This window comes from Bidens hawaiensis, unplaced genomic scaffold, assembly GCF_021521415.1.
Source record: "Bidens hawaiensis isolate Kalapana, Puna unplaced genomic scaffold, B.hawaiensis_p1.1 tig00063687_1, whole genome shotgun sequence".
Classification (NCBI taxonomy): Eukaryota; Viridiplantae; Streptophyta; class Magnoliopsida; order Asterales; family Asteraceae; genus Bidens; species Bidens hawaiensis.
Genome location: NW_027506538.1, coordinates 1 through 5,818, shown reverse-complemented (window position 1 = coordinate 5,818; position 5,818 = coordinate 1). Strand labels below are relative to the sequence as shown.

At 38.8% G+C, this 5,818-nt stretch overlaps 1 pseudogene across 1 annotated transcript; it reads left to right on the top strand.

Annotated features, from left to right (window-relative positions):
* The first annotated feature begins 1,623 nt into the window (after positions 1-1,623).
* LOC143618114 (uncharacterized) lies at positions 1,624-5,812 on the top strand (annotated as a pseudogene). The gene is made up of 16 exons (XR_013150954.1): positions 1,624-1,938; positions 2,040-2,282; positions 2,679-2,742; positions 2,845-2,974; positions 3,054-3,195; positions 3,294-3,527; positions 3,612-3,696; positions 3,799-3,901; positions 3,989-4,115; positions 4,593-4,706; positions 4,798-4,916; positions 5,001-5,079; positions 5,152-5,244; positions 5,320-5,409; positions 5,500-5,619; positions 5,759-5,812. The product of XR_013150954.1 is annotated as an uncharacterized LOC143618114 (transcript).
* The last annotated feature ends 6 nt before the right edge of the window (positions 5,813-5,818 follow it).

Below are 5,818 nucleotides of genomic sequence, written 5' to 3'. Positions count from 1 at the left end.
CGGATATACCATCATAAGTGCCGATATTGGGCATCTGCTTGGCACTCTTCGGGGCGATTGCTTCCGCAATGTCCCTTGTAAACTTGGACGTTCCCGCATTTGCAACAGTTGGTCTGAAGGTTTTAGAGAAGTCACGTGGGTTTCCACCCGCGTTTTTTGGTTTGAAGGTTTCTCCAAAATTCCTTCTCGGTTGGAAGTCCGTTTCCTTACGCTTCCCTTTCGCCCTATGGTGAGGGTTTGCGTCGCTGTCGGATTCCTCCCGATCATCATCCCAGTACTCGCACTCATTGCTCATGTTGAGCTGTTGTCGAGTGCTTCCGAATTCGTCAGTCTGTTGGAGTGAACGTAAGCGTTCATCCAACTCAGCTTGGAATTCCCTCTGACGTGCTTCCGCCCCGCTTTAACTTGATCAAGTGTTTGGCGGGGGAGCCTTGTCTGTTGTCTCTCCAACTGGGTATCGGTGAATCCCAGTGAAGGTTTGTTTACTGCACTTGCCCCGGCTCGAGTAACCGGGGTAGTGTTCGTAAAATTTACTGCACTTGCCCCAGCTTGGGTAACCGGGGTAGTGTTCGTAAAATGTGTGTAATCGCCGGTGTTCCCCCCAGTAGCTAGGGTTGTGGTTAACGGGGTTTCTTGGTCAGTCACTGGCCTTGGGACCGGAGTAACGTTAACCATCTTTCAAGAAGTTTTGAAAAAACTGAAAAAGAATTAGTTCTAGCTTTTATGCACGGATGGCGCCAATGAAGAAACACTAAGTGACCCCGGGCAGATTACGGATAATCTGGGGGTTAAGTAGATGTTTCCCACGAGGGTTAGGTCCGGCAAGATGGTTATTCTTCTGATGACCTGCAAAACAGACACCGTGAGCTCGTCACTGAGAAGGGGGGGTACCTCCTTGTGACCACCCTCCGGCGTGAGAATCAGACTAGATTGCTCTTGAATATAAGTGTATATTAAGAGAAATAGCTAGAGCAGATATCAGATAATATATGAAGATATAAGATAATGATACCGTTCCAAGGTGTTGGAGTATTTATAGCCGAAGGTAGGTTTCCAAGCAGGTACAGCCGGCTGTATAATATTCCTGTTCTACCAACTGTGGGCTACGCACGTGCCATGCTGGTGGTTGGTGGGTAGGCAGCGGCTGATAGTGACATGGCCGGCTGTGCACTATTCCTTTTCCACCAACTGCAGGCTACGCACGTGCCACGATGAGGGTTGGTGAGTAGGCAGCGGCTGACAGTGACATTAAGTACTAGAGCGTGCTGTTCATCGTACTGTTGTCAGTGAGCTGTCGCTGCTTTGGTCAGATCTTTTGTCCATACCTTGGCAGGTATAGTACAAAAGATCCTCAGGTGACATTACTGAATTATTTAAGAGTTAGTGCCTTGTGCGTGTAGCCTTGCTATTGGTGCGGGTAGCCTTCCCTGTGGCTTGTATCCGCAGCTGCGGGAACAGGCGGGCTACTTCACCATTGGGAGGCTTTTCCTGCGGGAACAGCTGGCGTACTGCGCGTAAGGTCTTCATCTCTCTGAGCATGGTGGGTCCTGCGGAACCAGTTGGTCTTTGCGCAGACGTCCCTTTTCAAGGTGAGTCATGCGGGTCCAACTCTCACCAAAAGGATTTCTTTCACCTACTCACCGACGGACAATCTGACGTCACCACCCACCGTCTCAAATATCTACACATTATATTATATTGTCTCTCATTCACCTCTTCATTAATCTTATACTTTCAACTCAGATCCCATCCAATTACAAATGGGCACCGGACCTTCTACGCCGCGGTGGGGCGACGACACGGCGGAGTTTCTAATCGGAACATTCGTCGGCGGCAAATCATTTCCACTCAATTCCGATTACTGGCAGAAGCTTCTCGACCTCCCTTTCGATCTCCATTGGCCACCTAATCGTGTTCAACAAGCTTGCTACACATTAGGTTATTATTACTACTTCTATTCCTAGGGTTTTTCTATTTCTATTTCTATTTCTAATTAGGATTAATAATTTAATATTAATATGTTTCATTTCATTTTGCAGCACAGAATAATTGTTCCACTAGACACCTTGCTAAGATACTGGTTCACTTAACATTGTGTTTGCAAGACTCACTTGATAATAACACTGATGAAGCCTCTGTGGCTTCTATGAAGGCTCTAAATGCGTCTTATATTTCGTCTGTTTTTCTAAAGTATTCGATTGAGAATTTGAAAACCGACAACTTTGATGATTTGTATCTGTCTCTAGATGAGAATGAGATAGTACCCGATAAGTTCCCTAAAGGTAATTGATCTAACATATTTACTTAGTTATTGGTTAATATACATAGTCTCCTAAATTTAGGAAGGGTATAGAGACGTATTGGATTGCAAAATATAACATTATGACGAAAATAAACAAAAAACACAATGATTAAACAAAAAGACAATGATCTGAACAAAACTTATAGAATCTACAAGCAAGAAATCAAAAGGCGAAAACATAAAATTTAATATTGTAGAGTTCAACGAGACGGTTCTAATGCTGCTAGTTAGAGTTCAATCGGAGTTCGTTCGATACCCTTCCTACGACTTCCTAGTTTTAGAAGACTATGTATTTGAACCCAACTCCATATTTACATAATCCAATATTTCAATTAAAATGGCATATTAAGTTATTGACTTAACTTGTCGATTTCAGATGAGAGCATTGTAAATATGGTTATGCATGCTGTGCTTAGCTTTATTGGCAGAGTGGATGTAAGGTATATTATTATTACTATTTACTACTACATGTTATTACTTTTTTTTTGTTAGAATCAGGGTTTGTGTTTTTATTATCTAATTGTGTAATTATAAATACTCAGTCCCAAGACGTATCTTCTGCATCATGAAATGCTGAACTTTATGCTTATTGCTATGTCTACTCAACTTCTTTCCGGGCCATCACCTGGACCAAATGACGTTCACCCTTTCTTAGATGCAGCAATGAGTCAGGTGAAATCTTTTAAGAAAGTAACGATGTGTTATAAACTGATGAAAGTGATATTAATTTAAACATCTTTTTAATTTGCAGGAAAGTTCTTTGGTAGGTTTGGTTGTTCATAAACTGCTGCTTAACTACATTTCACGCCCACGATCTAAAAGTAGTGCATCTTATGCTTTAATGTCTGAAGAAAGCCAACTTGGTGTACTGAAGAAAGTCGGTTCTGCTGCTGGTATATCTGAACTGGCATATTATATATGTGTCGTATTTCAGTAACTATGGTTTATGTATGATGTTACTGATAGAATGTCCTTTATACATGATTTGCAGCAAATATAGTGTTGTTTCCGCTTAGTTACTTTGTGAATTCAAGTGTTGAAGCTTCTAGAAGTCAACTGGCGGACAGCAGTATCAATATATTACTTATTCTCATTCACTATCGTAAATGTATCCTTGTGGAATCTGTTAAAAACAGCAATACTTCCGAGGCTCTTCTGAAAGATGAAACATATTTTGCTGAAAATTCATATTGCAAAGCCTTGGAAAATGTTAGGGACGTCGAGTGTAAGTTTCTTTTATCTTTTAATACTTTTAGATATATTTTCTTTTTAGCGTTTATTCTTTATCTTTTTAATTATTCTAATTCAGTTGATCGGGCGGATATTGAGGGAAGCGCACATAGTGGTCCACTTGTCAGATTGTCCTTTGCTCATCTCTTTGATACACTTGGCATGTAAGAGCTCAATGTACTTTGATTTGGGTTAAACATTATATCTAATGGGTACACTTTAAAAAACATTTAGATACTTTTGATAAAACTGATTAACCTCTGCAGGTGCTTGGCTGATGAAACTACTCTTCTGCTCCTGTATGCGTTGGTTCACGGGAATTCAGTCTTTCTAGAATATGTTCTAGTCCGGACTGATATAGATACATTGGTATGAACTATAAATCTATAATTACTACTTTTTAGAGTTGTTATATGATATAATAAGAATCATTTTGTTTTTCATTTAAATGGCCAGTTAATGCCCCTGTTGGAGACACTTTATGATGCTTCAAGGGCGAACATCAAATCAAATCTATATGGTGCTGATTATTCTGCTTATACTTAGTCAAGATTCTTCTTTTAATGCTAGCATACACAAGCTGGTAACTGTTAAACCTTAGACAAGTGAATCAAGAACACCAAACACGATTTTGCATAAAACGTTTATGCGACTCTTTTCATTAATAAGAAACAAGAACAACTCTACTCTCTACTACTCTACACACTTAAAATAAACCTTTTGATGGGTTTATATAACACACACAATTCTAATCATACTCAAACTAGGAAACGTAATTAAACTAGACTTCTATTTTATTTAATAATAAATAAAAGATAACTATGGCACCAAGTTATTCAACTTGGTCCCTGAACTTTGGATCTCCACCGAACCGCCCCTTGAGATCTTCCGTACCACCCTTATACTTTTCGTATTAACCATTCGGGTCCTTCAAGTTGGGATTGCTCCAAGTTTTACAGTAACTTCATATTATCTACTCTAGCTACATGATATAAAATAAGTCCCTTTTAAAGTATATGTTATCTGAGACATTGATTTTGACATACCAACGTTTTATTAGATTCTGCCTTCGGTCCCATGGTATCAAGAACGTCTTCTTAATCAAACATCTCTCGGTTCTCTCATGGTCATCATTCTAATCAGGACAGTGAAGTATAACATGTCTAAGATGCGAGTAAGACAATATAATACAATATTCATATCAAACTAGTACATTTTCATTAAATTTACCCAACTGCTTACATGTTTTTTTTTGTATGGAACAGGATGTTTATTTACATACCAATTGCCTTGCAGCTTTGGCCAACATGGCGCCACATGTGCACCGGTTAAGTTCATATGCATCACAACGTCTGGTTAGCCTTTTTGATATGTTGGCACGCAAGTACGCCATCTTTCTCATCTTTATATTATATGATCCCTAATTTCTTTTCAATAGTGCTTTTAATGGACATAATATAATATCCAGATATGCAAAACTGGCAGAGCTAAAGAATGACAAAATGCAAATGAGTGATAAGGATGATGATAAACTTCCTGAAGATACGGTAATAGGCTGTTATTATTTCAGTTTCATTTTCTTTGTTGTATAATTAACTAACTTACATCCATTGGTCCAGTCAGCAGAGTTGCATATATATACGGACTTTTTGAGAATCGTATTGGAAATACTCAATGGGATCCTGACTTATGCACTGCCAAGAAACCCCGAGGTACTTGCAGTTATATATTGTCCTATGTGCAATATATGTTGTATGGTATTACCACTGACTTTCTAAATGTGTCAGGTGATATATGCAATTATGCACAGGCAGGAAGTTTTTCAACCTTTCCGGAACCATCCGCGCTTCAATGAGTTGTTGGAGAATATGTTTTCTGTATGTATTAAAAATCAAGACTTGTAATTAGTGATACAGTTGTTATGCTGGATTTAAATTATGGTAATTAAATTTGTTGTTGGTTTTTAGGTTTTGGATTTTTTTAATAGCCGTATGGATGCACAAAAGTTGGATGGAGAATGGTCGGTTGAGAAAGTGCTACAAGTAATCAACATAAATTGCAGATTTTGGCGAGGTGATGGCATGAAGGTAATTTCTTAAATTATAAGCATTTGTCTTTGTCAGACATTGAAACACCAGATAATTCGATTATTACAAGTAGTTCTAATTCTGATGATTCTATATTATATAAGTTTTCTTAATACATATCCCTCTTATCAATTTATAGATGTTCACGCAACTACGATTCACTTACGAGCAAGAGAGTCACCCAGAAGAGTTCTTCAAT